A 21,418-nucleotide genomic window follows, 5' to 3' on the forward strand; every position below is an offset into this window, starting at 1 on the left:
ATCCTAGTTGTTAAATTTGTTAAAAGCTTGGACACACTTTACCATTGGTATGTCCAAACTTTTTACTGATACTCTCTATGATTCCCAAACTTTTTTGTATATTCCTGTCATAATCAGTTTTGTTTGTGCGTATAAATTGAATGCATGTTGGGTATGTTGCAGACCTCTATCACTGGTCCTGGTCCTGAGCTGCAGACTGAACTCCAGTCCAGGTTTTGTGGTCGATTTTACTGGCAAGTCGCAGCAATCTGCAGCATCCCCACACGTAGCCAGCCACACACGCTGTCCGAGAAGCTGCTATGAAGTTACACCATTAGAGTAAACAAAAACATTTATAGATAGATTATCCCAATTACTAGAGAGGAACGCACTCTATATAGCCGCAGCCATGTCCATACAAACATTTTTACAAACATGCATACTGTAATGTCTTTATATATAGTCTAACTGACTATAATGTATAAATGTAGGATATTTGTGTTCACACACGAATGAAAAAGGCTCAGAGAATGAAAATCTATCAGTTTGGGTGGTTGATCTGTGGTGCATGCTAACTTTGTGGGGAAAACTGAAGCAGCATGGTCCTTTTTTAAGAAAAACAAAAAGTGAACTTCCTGTTTCGGGGTGGTCCACAGACTGTGGAGAAAGGGAGGGAGGAGGGAGGAAGAGAAGGGGGTGCGCATTCCCGCATTGGCTGTGCAACCAACTTCAGGGCGCTTTACGGGACTCCATAGCCGAACATGGGGTTCAACTTTGTAACCGTTTGCGTAAAGTGACTGTGAAGGAAAACGCGATGGAAAAGCACTTCTGAAACTGGATAAAGTCTCGGTTTCTGTGAAGAATTCAGTCATCTCCATCCGAGTGCGTCCGCCAGAAAGTAAGAGAGAGAAAAGAGAGAGAAGGGAGGCTTTACTGGGAACTCAGACTTTCGCAGTCCTTGGACCCTCTGAGCTCTTCCAAGGACTCTGGGAATCAAGTCAAAAAGTTTCATGCTGAATATTCCTGCATTGACCTGAGGTACGTAGCGCTGATCATTTATCGATCGCTTTTGAAATCACAGCCGATATATGATAAACAAGACGTTTTACATGGTGGGAAAGTTGTGTTTTATTATTCAACATTATAGTAAATAGTTTTGTAGTTAGTTAGATGGGAAAAAATATTGCAAATGTGGTGCAAAAGTAATGTCATTGAGTCATTTCTCTTTTGGCGTCATCTCTTCAGGTGATGGTGCGTGACTTTTACGCATTAGGAGCATTGCCATAAATTATTTTGGTTACTTCCCATTTCCTGTAACTGAGTTGCATGTTATTTCTACTAACCGACCAATAAGTCTTATATTCCTTTCACTGTGATACGCCGGTTTTTTGTGGATTCACTCGTTTCTCATCAGCGCAAAGCTCTAGCTCTGCTCCGGTCTTTTCTATCCATTTGTGGTGATGTGGATACTCTACGAACTGAAGTTTTTCGGAGTTAAGATCTCAGCAAATATGTGTTTCCCTACCTTCATACCTTCGTCTCTTTGGGAAGAGCTTCTTTTAGGGTTTTGACTGCCTGCACAGCTTAAAATCATCTGACACAGTGAGGGTCGCAGGGCCACCCGGGAACAGCTGTTTCTTGTAACCTGAGGTGTCAATATCTTTTCCAAATGTGAGTTTCTATCAGGACACCCACAAAACAACATCATCGCTGAACACTGTGCAAAGCTTCAGGCAGCAGAAAGCTCCTGTAAATGCAACTGTTTTCTGTAACTCGTGGGCTTCTTGAATGTGCAGCCTGATTATTTTTGTTGTAAGTCAGAAAGTCTCTCAGTTTTTAGACTAAAAACATGCATTCAAGCCTTTAATGATTTATCTCTAATCTGTGAGAGATTGTGGAATCTGATCTAATTATCTCTAAAAAGAGTTGACTGTAGCTGCTAATGTGGGAAGATTAGGCTGCTGGTCTTCATGTAGTGGCCCTGGACTGAAGAGCGTCAACACTGGACTCAATAGAACAGCCAAACACTTATTTATTCCAAAGTGACAGTGAGAAGTGCTAAGCACACAAACTCACAACCTCCCTAAACAGTATTTGCACAGACACACACTCACATACAGAGAAAGAGAGCGTTTATGTCACAAAGGGTCTAAAGTAGATCGCCAAAAATCATGAGAGGGATAGACATGGATTTAAAATTTGAAGGAACTTGGTATGGTATTTTATTTATTGTTTTAATTGATTACACTGGACCTGAGGTGATGAACTGTGGCCAGATTTTTTGTGAACTTGCGGAAATTGTTTCAAGTTGTAAAATCAGATTTTTGGATATATACCACAGGCCACATAATCCATTACAGGGAAGCGCTTTGGTCCTTCTCAAGGTTGAGACGGGGGAGAGTTTCGAGGGAGGAAAGTGCACTTGTCCTTTAGCCACGTGTGAAAAGCTCTGCAGGGGAGCTTCCTCACCCTCCCTGGTCTTTATCAAGTGTGTTAAGGCCAAAAGGCTCCTTAATGGGAATGCTCTTAAACAAATAGACCATACAGGAAGGAACTGTCCTCCGACAGCCAGTCACAGCAGAGGACTGATCTGGTTCATCACAGTCATATCAGAGCAGTGATAAGCCTTTATCAAACTGAATACAATCTTGATGAATTCCTTCTCATTTAAGGCCAGTAAAAACAACGGAAGTTTGATGATTTTAAGGTAGATTTGTATGTTCAATCTTGTGTGCATCTAGGCAAAATGTAAAGCAGGGGCAATTTGAGCAATGACAGTTGTGTCATTAAGAGGTGTGTGACTGTGAGAGCAATTTGAAATATAAAAAATCTCAACATGGATTCTCTCACTGGCATTAATGATGTGGACAACATGTTTAATTTCTGTGTTGGCACTATCGGCCGCCGGTCACGTGATACACACGTACCCAGAGGCAGGCAGCAACAAGTGGTGTGTTTTTGTCCAGATCCCATTTTGGTCCGCTCAGCAAGAAACATGTGTCACGTGATGCCTGCAATCCCCCACCCCACCCCCCCACCCCCACCTCACACACACACACACACACACACACACACACACTCCTCCTCCTCCTCCTCTTCCCAACCACCCTCCTCCCACCTTCCAGAAAGAGAGAGGGAGGGGGGGGAGGGGGGGAAAGACCACCCTCACTGGGATCACAGCCCCTCAATCAGACCCTTTCACACCCTGTGAACCTGAAACAATCAGGGTTTAATAGCAGCTGTCTGTCTGTGCCGGCCCCAGCTAAAACCATGTACGCCCTCAGTGCAGAGCTGATCGGCTTCGGGCCGCAGAAAGAACAGAGTAGACAGGCCTGGGGATGCTCCAAAGGACACATAAGCAAAGACACACTCACACACTCCCTTTTCCGTCTTTATCCCTTGCTACTCTTTTCTCTTCTCATCCTCTACTTTTCCTCCCGTACTTCAAGGCTCAGAAAGAGATCCCGAAGATCTCTGATGTCAGGGTCTGGTATTTGAAGGTTATGTTGGTTCATCGGACTGAGTTTGTGTTGTTTTCAAACTGCTGAAAGTCTTTATTCACTTTGTCTGTCGCCATTCATGGACACGGTCATTGTTCATTGAGATCAAAGGGAATAGATTTTGGTTGTGGTTGTTATTTTGGTTATTATTGAGCCAAACTTTACTCCATTTGAGCCGCCTGACTATAACAAGAAGAAGCCACATTAATCGTGTATGCCTGTCTGCATTTGCTGTTGATTTTTGTCACACATGAACAACTTGCACAAATGATTTCACTAAGTTTCCTGTGGAGAATCCCTCTTCCTAGAAAAATATAACATTGAATACATCAAATGATGCTGAAATGAGTCAGAGGAATGAAGAGGGGAGGGAGGGGGGGGGTTGTTACTAAGTAGTGGGCTGACACCAGAGGGCAAAGGCATTAGACACTTAGAAAGCTTGAATTGCATTAGCCAAAGGGCACACATAATAGAAAAGGGGAAATGTTGCAGTCATGGGAAATATTCTGAAAATCATTGTTCATGGTCACTTAGAGCATTCTCACCCATTAGAAGGCCTATCAGACAAATTGCAGCCGTGGAGATTAAGAAAAATGATCTACAGAGACAATCAGTTCAAAGCAAAAGAAAAAAAGAGACCAAGGCCAGCTGGATTTAAGGTAATCATTTTAGTGAATAGATGATGAGATATGTGAATCGTAGTGTTTTATTCCAAACACCAAGATCCACACTGTGGACTGAACATTCCTGCTAATGTTTTATTACATAACTTTAAACAATTTTCTGCAATTTTGTAGACAAAACAATGAATTGAATAAATTGCAAGTTGCAGCCTGAAACTAATTTTTGAAATACATATTTTTCACTTAGCGCATCAGCATCAGAAATCGGAATAGGAATCGGAATCTAGGAATCAAAAATAGATCAAACACTTACTAGAAGTTGATTAATCAAAGTGACTGACTGAGCCTTAGTGAGAACTGACAATCAGAACATCCCATATTACCAACTTATTGCTAGAGAAAGCATTGATATTCAACGATTCTGCCAAAACTCAGATTAAAAACCAGATTATGTTAAATGACATTGTCCGGCAAGTACAGTGTGGTTAAGGTCAGTCAAAGTTTGTGGTTTTGGCAAATACACTATGGTTATTATATTGTGAGGGTAAGGCAACTAAAACACTTGGTTAAGGTTAACAAAAGATGCTAGTTACGGTTTCATACAAAGCTCGCATTAATTGTTAGTCGGTGACAGGATGTGAACTCTATGAACATGCCCATCTACCATCTCCACAGTGTTTCTTTCCTCCTTGCTACATAAAGAGCAAACTATTTCCTACAGTGGCACTGAACGTTTGCATTGAATGTAAATTTTGAGCTGTGGAATCGTCCAGTAATTTCCAGCATGCTGGGCTGCGTATGAGGTTGTGAAGCTATGAAATGGAACCAACTTAACTAAGCCAAGCCAATGTCTTGATCCCAAAAAAGCTCATTTTGGATGGACAAATTGGTCGTCCCGTACTTTAAAGTGAGCCTGGCTCTACTGCGGAAATATTCCTGTCTAGCCATTGCCTAGCCCATGGCTCTAACGCCTTCATCTAATGCCTGCGTCAAGTCACACATGTGGCAGCAGGCAGCGTTAAGAGTGATGTTGGTTGTATCTTACAGTAAATGTAGTGCTTTTGTTCAAATGTGTGCCTGAAGGAAAGTGTGCATGTGTGCATATGTGATATAGATTTGAGCACAATGCTGACAGTAAAAGGCAGAGTCAATCTCTTCCCATTCGTCCCTCCTCCTTCTTTGAATGAGGGTGGCAGTTTTTGATACATTTGTGTGTGTGTGTGTGTGTCTGTGTGTGTAAAGGCAAGTAGGCATGCGGACTGCTAACTATCATCTCATGTGGTCGATATTAGAAATCAAACTGGTGCTAATGGGATCCAGGTGAGGTTGTGAATAGCTTTCGCGTGCACAAACAGGCCACAGTGATACTTACTCATTTCTCACTGTTACATTAGTTTGTAACAATGGGCTCGTGGTTTTGGTTTCTCTGAGGGATGGTGGTCGGCTGTGGATGACAAAGGGAAACATAAGCAGCGTCTGATGAGGAGGCAAAGAAAATGGATCTTGTATTTCAGATCTAAGTGCTGCAGGTTTAAACTGAGAGCAAGTAACAACTGAATGAATTTGTTGCAATAGTTTGAAATCTGATCTAATTACAAGCGTGTGAGTGTTTGCGTGTTTGTGCACGCGGGTTCATTCAGAGTATTTATATTCTTGCATGATTCTGCACTTGTATGTACAGTATGTGTGTGTCTTCGGCCGCGTGTGTGTTTCAATGTGTGTGTTCTCAGCCACTGATGACTCACGACGAGCTGTCCTGTCGGCAGGCAGAAAGTGAAGAGGAGGCGGTGTTTATTATTTCATCAGGTTGCCATAGCCACAGTGCATTTGGGTGCTGGCATCATCGGTGTAATTACAATGAAGTGTCTGACGGTCACCCTCCTCACTGCCTGCGTCTCTCTGACGTCCACCAATCAGAAAAAAAACGGTCAGACCAGTGTTTCCAGCAGAGTTTTAATGGGATAGGATGAGTTTTTGAATGCTGTTGACTTCTCCAGTAGAAGACAAAGGAACCAAAAACACTTCTCTAGATTAAAAATGCTTTCTTGTCTTTTCTTCCCTCTCCAAAAAAAATGCAGTCTCTCATTTTAACCAAGTAGAGAAGTTAGATTACTCCTCCCTAGCAGTTTGTATGTAAGTGACTAAATTTACAGCACCGTTTTATGTGATAAGCTATTACATTTTACTGCTGGAATAATTATTTCCGACTTCCACGAAGTGAGAGAGAGAGAGAGAGAGAGAGACAGAGGGAGATAGTCTGTGAGAGACGAAATTGCGAAAGAGTGCAGAGGCATATTGCGTGTGTTTATGATGAGCCTTCTGGACAACAACTCTGCTATCTGAGATGAGATAACATCCCAAGATCCTCGGGTTGGCAGATTTCCCGGGCAACTCGCAGTTCCACATACCGCGCACTCTCCTTAATGAGTGCAGCAAGTATCTACATATTAATCTATAAAGCACTGTGGACGTTTCTGATTACTCAATCAGTGTGTTAAACATATTTAGATGTTAGATATGCACATAAAGATGTACACATGAGGGCTGATAGCTGTGTAGATTGTGTTTTTTTATTCAACAGATTCATATTTTTTATATTGGTGCCAACATGACACCTGACTTTCCGTATTGATTTACCAAAACAATACTTTTTTTCAATACACTTGTCTGGACATGTGAAAATATTTTTAAGAAAAACTTTTAAAAAAAACAACTTACTATCATGCCACACTGCTGGATGCATCCGTCTTAAATAAAGAATTTTGACATAACAAAATATTGGCTAAAGTTAGAAATGTTTGTTTGAATCAAATCAGTTTGATTCAAATCAGGAAATATCTGGTCATAGAAAAGTTATACAGGTGTTTGAATCCAACTTTGGATATTTACATTTATTTCTGGCTGGTTGGTGCTTTTTCCTAATATCAGTGTAGAAGGGTACCTTTGTTTCTACATCCACTTTGTTTAATGGCTGCTCAGTGATCATTTAAAGATCTGGTGATGGACAAAATGAGCAGAAAGTGATTTTTCAAGAAAGTGTATTTTCTACAACTCTTTACAAACCTACTCAAATGCTAGTTAGAATTTTCAAAATTGAGTAAATTGAGCTTATGTGCATAACCTTAAACTGCACTCACTTCTATGTATTTTTATGTAAAGTGGAGGACATCTCCATTTGTTCCAGGTTTATAGAGCCACAAAACAAAATTTTAAACAATGGATGACCCAAACCACACTGACATTGAATAGTGTGGTCAGCCTTCCAGAGCCACAAACATTTTTTTCTCATTGTATGTTTTCTTCTCTTCTTTTTGTTTTTTCTCTCACAAATGTCTCCAGTTCTGTATAAATGTCCTGCTTTGCCTCGTCTTTTTTTTTTTTTTTTTTTACTTTCTCATTCCCTCTCACTCTTCCTCTGCCGCTCGCTCAGCCTCTTACGTCTTTTTCTATTCCTGTTTTCTTACTCTGTAAGTAAGTGACAGTGTGAGAAGCTACCGTGGTTTGCTGATGCCACGTTAACCAGATCAGATGCCATAACAGGAAGTCAGTCCACATGCATGGAGGTAGCACAGTGACACACACACATGACTTACTACCGTTGCAAGCCAAATGCAGGCAGAGCCGTCACTGATACACTGACATGAATCTGCTGTGGGTCAAAGGTAGCTGCACCTCAGTCAAACAGCCTCATATTTACTACAACACATCTGACATGACAGTCAGTCTGCAGAGCGCTTTGATCAGACTTCAGCCTCCATGTGGAAATTCACAGACTCTCACTGATGATTCAGAGACAACTCTGCACCTTCATTTTAATTTATAAGTCACATCTGCTGATTGTTTCCGTAGCAGAAACAAGATGATAAATCCTCCTTTCAAAGAGAAGCATCTGCAACCAAACCAAACCCATTTAAGCTAAATAGCACATGATTATCAAAAGTGATGTGGTGTCCTTGTTTTGTTGGTTTTGTGAACTGACTGGATGTTTTCTTCTGTAGCATCAAATATTGTTTATAGTTGTGTTCCCTGTGGTCCAGTGTCATAAAACGTAAATGGAAACTAGCGGTCAACTTTCTGTTGAAGTTGTTATTGAGAAAATAATTCTCTTCAGGAAACAACAAACTATTGGAAGGTTGTGTTTTGTGAGATGTAATTAACTTTATTTCAACAAAGCTTTGGTGTCGTCTTCTTTACAGTAGAGAAGAAGAATAAAAATCTCTTGTGAACATTGTATAGTAACACACAAAAATACAGTTCATGTGCATTTGCAAACTTAATCAAGCCTTTAGAAAAATAATATTATTGGCACGAGCTGAGAAAGAGCTTTCCATTTTCATTAACAGTGGAATTTGTTTGAAAGGAAAGAAGGGCAAAAGAGAGTAAAGGGTGAACGGGAGAAACATTTCATAGTGAGTGCAGGGAAGGAGAGTGGAGGAGTGAGAGAGAGAGAGAGAGAAAGAGAGAGAGAGGGAGGGAGAGAGAGAGATGCAGATTGTTTTAAATCCGCAGCGAGTCAGGCTCTCAAATTTATGCCCATGGGCTGCTTCTTGGGTGGGCTGCAGGGAGGGCGGTGCGCTAGCTGGAGCAGGGGAAAGTTGCCGACTCCAGACTGCTCGCCTTGCTCTGAAGCTTGGCTTTTCCTGCTGGAACACATTTACAACTCAACCGTCCTGACTGGCTGGCCCTGCCCTGCCTGAGTTAACTACACTGACTGACTTTCCTGCCGCTTATTGAGCAACAACAGTTTTCAATGTGTTAGATGGTATTTTTTATTTTTAATGACACGATTTTATCGCTGGAACATTGCTGGAAGCTACAACATAACTGTTGTCAGTAGGGAGCACACAAAAGTTTGCACAAACAAAAACTGCTGTGTGGTTTTGTAGTTTATACTCTTTTTCCAATAAGGACACTTAATATCAATTTCAAACTTTTTCAGAGTGAAACTCATTTCCTATTGGAACACACAAAAAGTAGTTTGTACTTGTGAAACAGCAGAGACAATTCACGTCTCAACCCAAGAACTTGGATCAGATAAGGCATAATTCTGGCTCCTCTGTATTTCGTGCCAGCAATGACTGTTTGTTTTGCTCAGCATGAGAAAGATCCGGGCCCACATCTAGCCTTCGAATAGATTCCCTGATGTTTAGGATGAAGGAGAGTAGTTCACTCAACAACCAGCTATCAAGCAGTGATTTTCACAATGGAGGCTCAGGGCTCAAGAAACATTACATCTACTGTAAGATAAAATGTATAAAGAATCCTTTAGTAAAAAAATCCAATGATTTCTAGCTTTTAGTTCTTCCTCATGTTGTGTCCTACTTTAACACTGAAAGGCCTGTTTAGTGTTGAGTTTCTTTAACTTTTGAAAGCACTGAGTTAGCAGCGCACAGTGGAATGAATACACAGCAAGGGATGACATCAGCAGCATGTAAATCAGCTCGCAGCTGAGCAAGAATCTTAACTTTAAATTTAGAGTTTGGTTGGCTGTTTCACCATGATAATGTGCTGACACACACACACACACACACAGAAGGAAGTAAACCAGTAGTTACTGTGGTATGACCAGCAGATTTTAATATATATATATATAAATATTTTATTTTATATAAATATTTTACCAAGATGTTATGTCACAAAAAAGTGTATCTTTAAACAAACTGTAAAGTCAGTAAAACACACATTATCCTTGAAGTTACAACATAAAAACTGTATTTTTACCTGACAAAGACAATCTGATTTTGAATAAAAATGCATGTGGATGTGTTTTTTCTTCCCAGCAGTTATTCCAGCCTGTGTGTCTGGCTGCTTTGCAAGCTAATTCACTCTGAAGGTATTACGGTTATTGGAAGGCTTGTAAACCATTAAGTCTTTATTTACAAGAGAAAGAAAAGAGGGTCTGGGTAGCTGCACGGGGGCGAGCTAGGTCTTGGTACAGGCGCTGACCCCACTGTAAGTGATCAGAACAACTGAAAATTCTCAGTAAGCATGCTCAGGGGACATCTGGTCCTATTTGCAGCAAACTGCAGACCACTCCTCAATTACATAATTGTGCCCATTAATTACATGAGGAGGGCCTTCATTTCCTGGTAGCCAATAACTAACAAAAAGAGAGCTAGTAAAGAAGGACTCTAAGAGACACATGATTATAGTGTGTGTGGTGAAACATGAAGCATGGCCTCCCATGTGTAAGAGCAGTCCAAGGTTAAAAAGCCACGCAGTATATTGCATTACCAGCTTTATGTTGAGGAGAGTATGTGTGATGGTGCATGAAGCTGACATTCATCTACATCTTCATGTTAGAGTGGAATTTAAGAGTGAAGCAGGAGAGAGATGACGTGGCAACAGCTGCTAGTTTGCACTGTTCTTCATGTTAAAATCTTCAGTTTGTTGTTTCTTCAGCGTCAGTAGTCACTGTTTTTGGCTACACGCAAAGCTCCCTGCAGGTCATTTCTCCAGGATTCACCTACATGTTGTGACTGGATGGGTGCAGGTGTGATGACTGTGGTGGGTTTCACACCATTACTGTGCTACTGACAGCTACTGTGTGAGTGGAATGTAACGTTAGCACGTACTATAGTTGATTGGATAGAATGTAAAAACAGATTTTAAAATGTCTCATGAACCTGTGATGCTGGCTAGTGTCCTTTTTTTGTAGTGCCACACACCCAAAGCTCCCTTTTTAATTTTCAGAATTCATTCAGCTTTCTTCAGCTGAGGATGCAAAATGGTGTGAGTGAAGATGGACAACAGCGTTAGTTGTGTGGTTCTCATGCCGGGAACTGACCTGCTGCTGCACTCAGCATGAAACAAATGTTGGAATGACAATGCGGCTGTCGCAGCTGTTGTTTTTTCAGGTCCAGAGCTGTTGTCCTCTCCTCCTCCTCCTCCTCCTCCTCCTCCTCCCGTACTCCTGATGCTTCTCTGTCTCATCACTGTCTTTATGCCAGGGGGTGCAGAGCGAGGTGAGACACAGTAATAGAATAGAATAGAATAGAATAGAATAGAATAGAATTCCTTTATTGTCATTGCACAGAGTACAACGAAATTGAGTAGTAATCCTGATGATGCAAACTAGCTAAATATATATATTTGCTGTAACCTATAAAACAATAAGATATAAAACAATATTAGCAGCTGAAATATTGCACTTCAGGATATTGCACATTTGCTAAATTGCAGTATACAAGTATTGCAGTCAGGAATATGTACATACAAAGGTGCAGTTGGAACCTAATGCACCTGCTTGCAGAAGTTTGAGGAGAGCGTGAGACAACGGAAGAGGAACCGGTGGGGGAGAGACACTGTCTTTCTGTGAGTGTCGGAGAGAGAGAGAGAGGGCAGGGTACAGTGAAAGGAAGAGGCTGTGAGAGTGAGTTTCTTGGTCTTTGGATCGAGGTACCATGCTGGGCATTTATGCCGGGCTTATGGGACCAGACTCAGCTGAATACACAGAGGGTCAACAGGGATCCACGCTCACTTTTCTTTTCACACAGAGTGCAGTGCTGTGTGTTCGCACTGTGATAGACTGGCGACCTGTGCAGGGTGGTTCCCTGCCTTTCGCCCAGTGCATGCTGGGAAAATCTCCAGCCTCCTTGAACTGAAGGAGAGAATAGAAGGATGAATGGATGAAAAGCGCTGCCAGGCTGTATAATAGTATCTTTATACATCATATGACATTCTCTATACATCACACAATCCTTGGCAAAAATAGGTTTGATCATTTTATACTTTTACAAATTTTACAAAGTTTATTTTCATTATCGATTAATCTTGTTTGGTGTATAAAATATCAGAAAATTATGAGAAATCTCGATCTCTTCCCAAAGCCCAAGATGGAACCTAAAATGTCTTGTTTTGTCCCGAGCAACAGTGCACAATTCAGTTTACTGCCATAGAAGACTAAAGAAACCAGAAAAAATGTGTAACCAGATCATTTTGGCTTCTTTTTTTCTTAAAAAATGACTCAAAACGATTACTCAGTTTTAAAAGAAATTGGCAATTAACTTTCTGTCGATCGACTAATCGAGAAACTAATTGTTACGGCTCTAGTATGTTTTAGAGTTTACACAGGTGTTATCTATCCTTAGAAACCAAATTTAAGATGGTTGTTGTTTCATGTGCTTTAAGGCTGCTGGTTGGAGTATGTCAAGTTTTAAAATACTAAACCTGGAGAACACAAGTGTTTCTATAGAATAATCAGGAAGTTAAATTGTGATCAAGATGTGTGTGATGTTGACAGAGTGCAGGTTGTTTGTTCAGGGCTGCCAAGACATGAAAAGACAATGCGCAAAAAACTGATAGCACTGTTTTCTTTTTACATTACTCAGAATTTGCATATTCATAAATTCAACATCTATTTGACTTGTTTTGTTTTTAAGTGTTAGTTTTTTGCTAGTTCATCATTTTGAGTACAGAAAGAGCAACTTGTTTTGGGAAAGGTTAGCATAAGGTGTTTATCATGTTTCCATTTAGTTTATATTTAGTTTATATTTACATACATTGCAGATCCTAATAATACTATTTCTTTCAACTCTCTTCTGTCTCCATAACATCTATCTAGTCCCACGTCAGCCTGTCCTAATCTGATGACTCCGCAGCAGGTTGTGACTTTGTTGGACTTTCCCGACTGCTGATTATTTCCACAGCAGTTAAACCCCCTTGTCCACTACTGTGTTCTCGTTATTTCTATTCAGGACAGGACAGGCAGTTGCTCTGCTGTGGCACATTTATTGGCCCTTATTAGCTGGCACCTGTAGTCCATTAAAAGCCCTGGTCTGCTGACATACTGACAGATAGATGCTGTCTTTGAGTTCTCAGTGCGGTGAGAGGAACACTTCGGGATATGAGCGGAAAATTGTTATCCTGTAGAGAACAATCACTGGATGTTCAAAGTTTCAAACACTGAAACCCACAGGATCCCATTCAAAGAGGTTATTTATCGAGTCTTGTCTTCTCGCGCAGCTGTGGAGCAGAAATGTGGTGAGCACTTGTGCATTCGGTGCGTGTCAATGTGTTCTGTGTGAATGTTGAGTGTTGTGTGCATGTGCTTGGGCGTACAGTGGGCGAAGGGTCCCAGATGTTGTGGATGTTGTGTAGAGGGAAGTTGTTGGTGATTAGCTGAACTTTTGGATCTGTTTTAGCCAAGCGATGTGATACTGTGATTAGACTGGTACAAACATTGAGTAGCTCTACTTAAAGAACTTTGTATTGTAAGTGACAGACTGGGATACTGATGTACTATATAGTATAAGATAATAATACTGCTTTGTCATTTGCTGGCTTGAGAATGATGTGCATAGTACTTGCTTGTACTGTGATCTTTTTTGGTTGAAAATCCAATTAGATGGGAGTGAAGGAACCATTTAGCAAAACACAACCTTTGTCGACCCCTGTACATATATTATGATAATTTTGATACAACAAAGTAGTGTAACAGGGATCAACTTCAAAAGTATCTTCAAATGAGTTCATAAATAATTGACCAGCAACTTTGGGAGACATTTATTTTCTGTGTGTTTGATGCATGCATTTTTGAATTTAATGAAGAAAATGGGGTCTAAAGAGTCGTCCTTTTTTTTTTTTTACATAGAAGAAGGCAATCCTTTTCCCTTGAATGATTATTGTTCATTGAGGGAGTGAAAAAGCTGAACAGATGTCTTGAAAGTTTAGTCAAACCAATGTAATGTTTTTTTAGATGAGTTGAAATACAAAATCAACTGATCACAAAAGGAGGAGTTCCTTGATAGTTCAGTCAGTGTTTTCTTCCTCATCTCAAATCAGTTTTGTTCTTCCCTTGAATCTCTGCTGCAAAGTGACACAGCACTGAGGTCAGGGAGCAATACAGAATAATGTCAGAGGGGTCCTGATGGTTAAGTGGACTACCTACACCTGATATGTGGGCATTGGACCTTTGACCTGTATGTCAGATTACTTTCTATGCCAATATTTAAGCATCTTTTCATTTTAGTATGTTAAGTAGCTTCAGTAGTGCTCATAAATCGATGCTATAACATTATAATTACAAATAAACTGATCAGAAAGTGATCAGATTCCTTTGCATGCAGTTCCAGTTGATATTGAGCTGAGTCCTTGTGGCTGCTCCCCCCCCCCCTCTCCTTCTCCCTCTCATTCCCTCCCTCCCTCCCTCGTCTTGTGTGTCCCAGCTCACACTCCGGCTTCCTGTGGGATAGAGCCGAGCCTCAGGGCAGAGGGATGTCTGTTTCCAACCAGCTAGCTCTGTCACACATGCTCCAGCTTGTCAGACTGAGTTTGTGAGAGGGTGATTGGGTGTCAGAGTGAGAATGCATGTAAGTGCCTATACGTCTGTGTGTCTCCGTCTCCTCGTTCAAGTGTGTGTGTTTAGATGCTCAGAGATAGGGCTGTTTTCGCTGTGGGTGGAGGTGACTGTCTAGGACATGATGAAAAATTCAATTAGTAGGAGTTCACCGCGGTCCAGGTTCATTTCAGGTTGCCTAAACACAACTTTGTCTTTGTGAGTTTTATGTCTGGGACAACAGCGGAAGATCTATGAAATTTAAAAGACTCTGTAAAACATTTGCTGTCTCTTGTTGCAATGGAAAATAAACAGTATGTATATTTGATACTTCAGTGGACAACTATTAATTCAGCTAACTCAGATAAACAAAGGAAAAGTTAGCGTGCACTCACAAAATCTGCTCTCATATTGTAAAAGCTCATAGGTTAGAGATCAGAATGGCAGTTTTTATTTGCAATCAAATGAATTTAGTACAATTTGCAGCTAACTTGCTAAATTAGTTTTTACAGATTGAGATGTAGCCTGTGAAAATCTGGATTTTTAGGTGCTTGTTGCACAGCAAAAACTTTGCAGTCTGAAGATAATTTCTACACATTTTTGCAGTTTTCTGCTGCAACTAACAATTATTTTCATTATTTATTAATCTGCAATCATTTTCTCAATTAATTGTTTTATTCAGTTTGGTCTATAAAATGCCTGTTTACAGTTGATGTCTTCAAATTGTTTATTTTGTCCAAACAACCCCCCAAATTATCAATTTACCAACAGACAAAGAAAAACGGCAACATCGGCTGCAGCTTATTTGTTTTTCATATTTTTTAAAAAGTGAACCTGATGTTAATGATAAACCTTATTTCACAAGAATGACATACAATGGTGCTCTCTTCATTAACAAATGTCCTCAATCATATTTCATGCACTTTTCTTTAAACTCCAGGAACTAATTTTGAGTCTTTTCTTGAAACCGAGCTGCTCACTACTATAATTTTACACAGTCAGGGTTTTGGCATGTTTTTGTGGTTTCATGCCTGATCACTCACAGGCAGTATATTGGGAAACAGTCTGCGGTATACAAACATCAACAGGATTTGTGTGTATTTCTGTGTAAGCGATGCTATGTGTCTTTAAGTTGAACCTTCACACACAAGTGGCTTGCTTTACCTCAGTACTTCTTTCCCTGCTGGTTAGCCATCAGAGCAGACTGGTGGTGTGTCTGAGGTGTGTGGCTTACCACCATGTCATTGCCTGGAGTGCTCTTGCTGTCTGTTGTCACCTATGCACACACACACGCACACACACACATACAGACACATACGCACATGGATGTAGTGTTTTCCCTCTCTGATTGATCCAAAATGAAGGAAACCCCACCATTGATATGAACATGTAAAATTACAGGTGCACCCTTTTCACAAACAGTCCCTATATATGTAAAAACATCCTAGTAACCCTAATGAAATATCTTTTTGTCACATAATGTGACGATGTGCAAAATGTGGACTAAACTGAGGCAGATTTTTGTATTAAAATAAGAGAAATCACAACTAAGGGTGGGCAGATCAAGACCTAAAGTAAGGATAACACCTATTCAGCATTTTATTTTGATAACAGTGTCAATAGGATCGATACCAAACAATGGATCTGTCTCAAATTAGATCACATTCTGGGCACATGAATAGCATAAAATGATCATGTTTTATTTATCTTTAATACAGTCTTGTGTTTAAACATGTATGGGATTAAGTGATTAACAGATAATAGTTAAATAAATGCTTAATGCTAGCGGAAATGCATTCTGAAGTAGTTCATTCACCTCACAAATCATGACACATGGCTCTCCAGTACATAATAGTACATTAGCAGTTTTTACTAATAAAAAGTATTAGTATTGATAATGGAGATTCTTATTCTGGTATTACATGACATTGGATCAAAACCAAATTTTGTGGTGTCACCCACCCCTATCCATAAAAATAACTATTACCCGAACTTTACCAGAATGATACAACACCAAAAAAACCTGAGCATAAACGAGGTGTAGCAGCAATTTGACAAAATATTACTTAAAATAAATATGAATTTGTATTAATGTTACAAAATTCAGAGCTGTGTAGGATTGCGCAAATGTGTTGTTTTTGTAGGATTTGTAAGACCCACACTTAGTGGCAACAAGAAAATATATATACATCCACACATTCACATTCATACTCACCTTTTCTAATACAACTTCTAACACATCAACAGGTCAACAAGCAGGTTGTTTTAACCTCAACCAAGTGGCGTTTGGAAGTTAAGGGGAAGTGAAATTAGCGAGTAGAAGATAATTCACTGAACTATCTCTCCTCTCCTCTCCTCTCCTCTCAGTAAACACGTTGAAGAGCAAACGTTTTTAACTTGGAGTGTTAGCGCCAGAGCTCTTCTGCTAACTGACCCAGGGCTCTGAAGAGCTGCACATAACAGGCGACCACATTGGCTTTTGTGTGCAGGAGGGTCTTTACATAACCCACATAACCAAGCACATTGTCTAGCAACCAGCCAGCTACTGAAGGGCCTTGTAAATGGAGGAGGGGGTCTGCTTGAGTGGAGGCCAGTAGCCGGGTTGAGAGGCTAGTGGAGCTAAGCTAGGTCATGACTGAAGGGTAGTTTGTTCGCCTGATAATGCGCCAGGGATACTGATGCAATGAGCTACCGCAGCAGCACAAGTGGCAAATAAAAAGAGAATTCTTGTTGTGAATGAGTTTGAGCATAAATTAGGAAAAATATTACATTTAAAGATACATTTTGTCTGCTTGCATACATCCTTATGTAAAATAAGACCCATTTTTGCCAAAGTAAATCATTTTTCAGTTACCCAACGCCCCTCACTGTGCTCCCTACCCGTTTACTCCACAAAGCCCGGCCTTCTTCACCCTGTTTCCAGTGTTTGGGTCTGAGCCAGAATTCCCTTGGAACTGCCCAGGATGTTGAGGTATATTTTTCCTCCCCGCTCCCAACGATTAGTTTTTTTCAAGATGTTTTCTTTTGGCAGAAGAGAAATGTTTGCATGTCTCTCTCATTACACCGTCCAGATCACACCCAAAAGACTTTGAGATCTTTAATAAATACAGTCTGAAGTCATTTATAAAATATTTTAGTAGTGGGATCTTGTTGACGGAAAAGGAATGTAACAACATTTTGATTATCATTGTAAAGTATGTCTTGTTTCATGTTTTAGTAGGTATCAATGGATAAATGGATACTGAAGCAATATTTTACTGTAATTCTACATATTTCTTTCCATTATTCAGATATTACAATGTTAAAAACTTCCTTTTACCTCTGAGAAAACTTCAATTTGTCTAACACCAATTGTCCTCAAACAATTGCAACAGTCATTTGAGTGGCAGCACAACAGGCCCTCACTGGTTACTGTGATTTTGACACAGAGGCTCATTATCAGCTCCACACTTCACCTCAGACCAGATGATAATGACCCATTTATCACTGACACTTGATGCCCCTGTAATTCTTAACAGCTCCCTGCCAGGACAGAGGAAGCTTTTACTACTGTTCCTGAGATGTCACCATTGTTTTCCAATACACAAAGACAAGGTGTCCTGATGGCCCCTGATGGCCCCTGCGTGAGTCCCTGGATGGCCCCTAGTTGCTACACGTAGACTTTCTCGCTATTGTCACTTGGCTGCAATCACAGGGCACAGCCAGAGCATCGAGGCGGGGGTGGGGGTGGATTGGGGTTGTATGGGTGCTTTGAAAAGATGTGTGAAATAGGAGTATGGGTATTAAGGGTCTCGGCTCAGTTGGGGGTCTATTGTGCTGAAGGCTGAGCCCCCTACTGGCATCCATGATCTCCTCCATTGACACAGAAGCTCTGCTCCGCTCCCTGTGTGTGTTTTTTGTCAACTTTCTTTCTCACTACTCTTTCTCACTCACACCCGGTGTCTCTTTACCTCCCTTCTTCTTCTTCAGCTCTCTCTTTGCTGTGAGCCAAGGAATCTGGAGAGTCTTCCTCTCTCCTGTTTGAGGTAACTGGATTCAGAATAATGCATTTTATGGGCGATGATGACACGTGATGTGACTATCGCTGTGTTTCACCAGTGTCAACTGCTACTGTATGTATGTAATTGTGACATATATGGTAGCCAGGATCTTAGACACACTGAAATTCGCCCAAATTTTTCCAGTAGAATCCCACCCATCAAAGACATCTTTGACTAGCTACCAAAAAATATATATCTAAATATTTAAATAAAATCTCAAAATTTCACGTTTTATTTTTCACTTAACTGTTCAGTTATATTTTTATCTTCCTACATTATAGTCTCAATGTTGTTTCAAGCCCTCTCTGCTTGTTTTTTTTTTTACATGCATGTCATTTTGGTATATAATGTTAAATACCTTTTTATACTTTTTGTCTAAAAACTGTTTTTTATCTGAAAATATCAGAATCAGTCTTAAATAAATCCAACATTTATAATTAGTGCGTAATCAGTGAATGTACAGTCTTCTTAATGCCATTAACCCACCAGATTTCCAGAAAATCCCTAGTTCCACTTAAGTGAAATCTTAATGCTGCAGCATACAATTATATTTTAGACAATAGTGTTCTTTCAACTTTGTGGAAGTTGTTCTGTGTCAACTCATTCTGTTTCGACACGAAAATGCCCCCATGCTCAAAACGAGATCCATAAAGAAATGCTTTCATAAGTTTGGTATGGAAAACTTGACAGATTCCTGACCTTAACCCCATCCAGCAACGTTGAGATGAATTGGAACATGAACTGTGAGTCAGGCCGTAACATAATGTTCTTGTGGGAGTACCTGCAGCCAGGTACCAAAATCTTGTGGAAAATCTTCCCAGAGGAGTGGAGGCTGTTACAGCAGCAGATTAATACCTGTGGTTTTGGAACGAGATGCTAAACAAAATGGATGTGATGTTCAGGTGTCCACATACTTTTGTTAATGTAGTGTATGCAATTTAGATACTCTTGAGACATGTGTTTCAGTATTTGCAATGCAAGCTTGAGGATTTTTCCACCTGACCCATGTATGTACATTAATATTTTAGCTTTTTAGTCATTCGCATTTATATAAAGTATCTATTTCACTATCTGACTTATCTTTTCTCTCGTCCCCCCGTCTGTGCGCTCTGGGTGATTCGGACGCAGGTTGTGAGTGTATTTCGGACAGATTGTGAATGTGTGTGTACATACACCTATTTGCTCAGTGTTATCCAGCTTGTGTGAGGCCAACAGGAGTCGCGCGATTGTCAATAGTAGAAGTCTATAAAAACCCGTCATTGACAAAGAGAGAACAAACAGCTGCGGTTTGTTCAGGATTTCCTAACAAACACTCCACGAGGAGGGCTGGAGGGAGGGAGAGAGAGAGAGAGAGAGAGAGGTAGACAGAGAGAGAGAGGCAGTTAAGATTTGACTCTCCCTGCATACCATCAGATGAAACATTATTTTAAGCTTTAGGTTATGCTACAGGAGGTAAATCGGATGCTGATATCTAACCAAGCACATAAACACACCATACAGTGGTGGAGGAAGTGTTCAGATTCTTTACATGAACAAAAGTAGAAATACCACAATAAAAAAGTACTTAATTATAAACAAAAGTTCAGCCTTCAACATAATATCTGCTCTAAGAGATTGATTTTGAACATCACATAAAGGAAGTGGAGTGAAAAGTATAATATTTCCTTCTGAAATGTAGCGAAGCATAAGTATAAAGTAGCATAAAATGGAAATAATCAAGTACTTTAAATGGTACATTTATATAGTTACTCTGCACTTCTGCAAACATGCATGCAATCGTATCACCACAAGGATCAAGAGAGTCATCAGTCATTTTAGTTTAATGAACGTGTGTCATAAGTTACTGCACTCATGGCTGACATCACCATAGAATCAAGGAGTTGTCTAAACCTCTCATGTCTCTTGTAAATGTCTTCAGCTGGTGCAGGCTAGTCGGACAAATGTGTAGGCTGACCGCTTGTGGCCTGTGGAGAGGAAATGAGGAAAGACTGTGGGACCTTGTAAAAAAAAAAAAAAAAAAACCTATCATAAGTGTCACCGTTTGGCTTGTTGTTGACTGTGGTGGCCCTGAGCTTTTATTCTTGGCACTTGTTCTGTGATTACTTCCTGTGTTTTCTTCTACTTGCTGATTTTAGTGGATATTACACTTGTTCTTATGATAATGTACCTTCGCTCTCACTTTTTACACTTACATTAATGCATTTGTGTTTAGAGCACCTGCTATTTTGTAAATGTGTGAGATGTGAATGACAACAGTGTCCCTGGCTTGCACTGTCCCTCGGGATAAGCCGCCACAATAGGAGCACAACACTAGAGCCCTTGTGCAAACAAAGTGTTCTCGAATGAAGGAGGCATTTAAAAATGATCGCTCTCCACAAACAGAATGTGACCCTCCTCTCTCTGTCCTGCTGTCCCCCCTCCTCCTAACCCTCCTCCTCCATACTCTTTTCTCCCTCTTTTTTGCCATTCTCGCCTTCTTTCTCCCTCTCCCAATTCTCGTCTATCCTCGTGCCTGTTAGAGACATTTGGCCTGTGCTAAACCTGGAGTGACAAATACTCCCTTCCTCTCGTCATCAAAGGGCTATATCTGTGTCCTTGTTTTCTCAGATCCTTTGAGGGGGGCGATCAGTGCAGGAGTGGTAAGGAGAGAAGGTGCTGGATATAAGTTGGAAACAGGGAATGAGTGGCCAGTTTGGGGGAAAAGAGAGGGAAAAAAATGAGGGGGGGGGACTGAGATCGGAGGTGGAGAGAGGAGTGATTAAAATTCATCCCACGGTGCAAACAAAAGGAGGAATGAAAAAGGGGGAGAATGCAGGAGAGTGGAGAGAGTGAGAGTTGGGAGGGGGTAAGAAAGATTTGGGGTGAAAAGAAGATTGTAAGCCTCAGCAGATCCCTGAACAGCACCCCCCCTCCCGCCTCCTCCCCAAATGACTGCCTTTGACTCACAGCACAATTATCCTCTGAGACAACGGAAAACAAGTAAAGGAGAGGGGGAAAGTG

General features: G+C 40.6%; 1 protein-coding gene across 1 annotated transcript in view; it reads left to right on the forward strand.

Annotated features, from left to right (window-relative positions):
- Positions 1–653: 653 nt before the first annotated feature.
- The window catches only part of gli1 (GLI family zinc finger 1), a 52,773-nt gene continuing 32,008 nt past the window's right edge, over positions 654–21,418 (forward strand). The window contains exon 1 of the mRNA XM_067586857.1: positions 654–1,017. The gene's annotated coding sequence lies outside the window, so the exon portion shown is untranslated. The remainder of the gene's footprint in view (positions 1,018–21,418) is intronic.

Source organism: Thunnus thynnus, chromosome 4, assembly GCF_963924715.1.
Source record: "Thunnus thynnus chromosome 4, fThuThy2.1, whole genome shotgun sequence".
Lineage (NCBI taxonomy): Eukaryota > Metazoa > Chordata > Actinopteri > Scombriformes > Scombridae > Thunnus > Thunnus thynnus.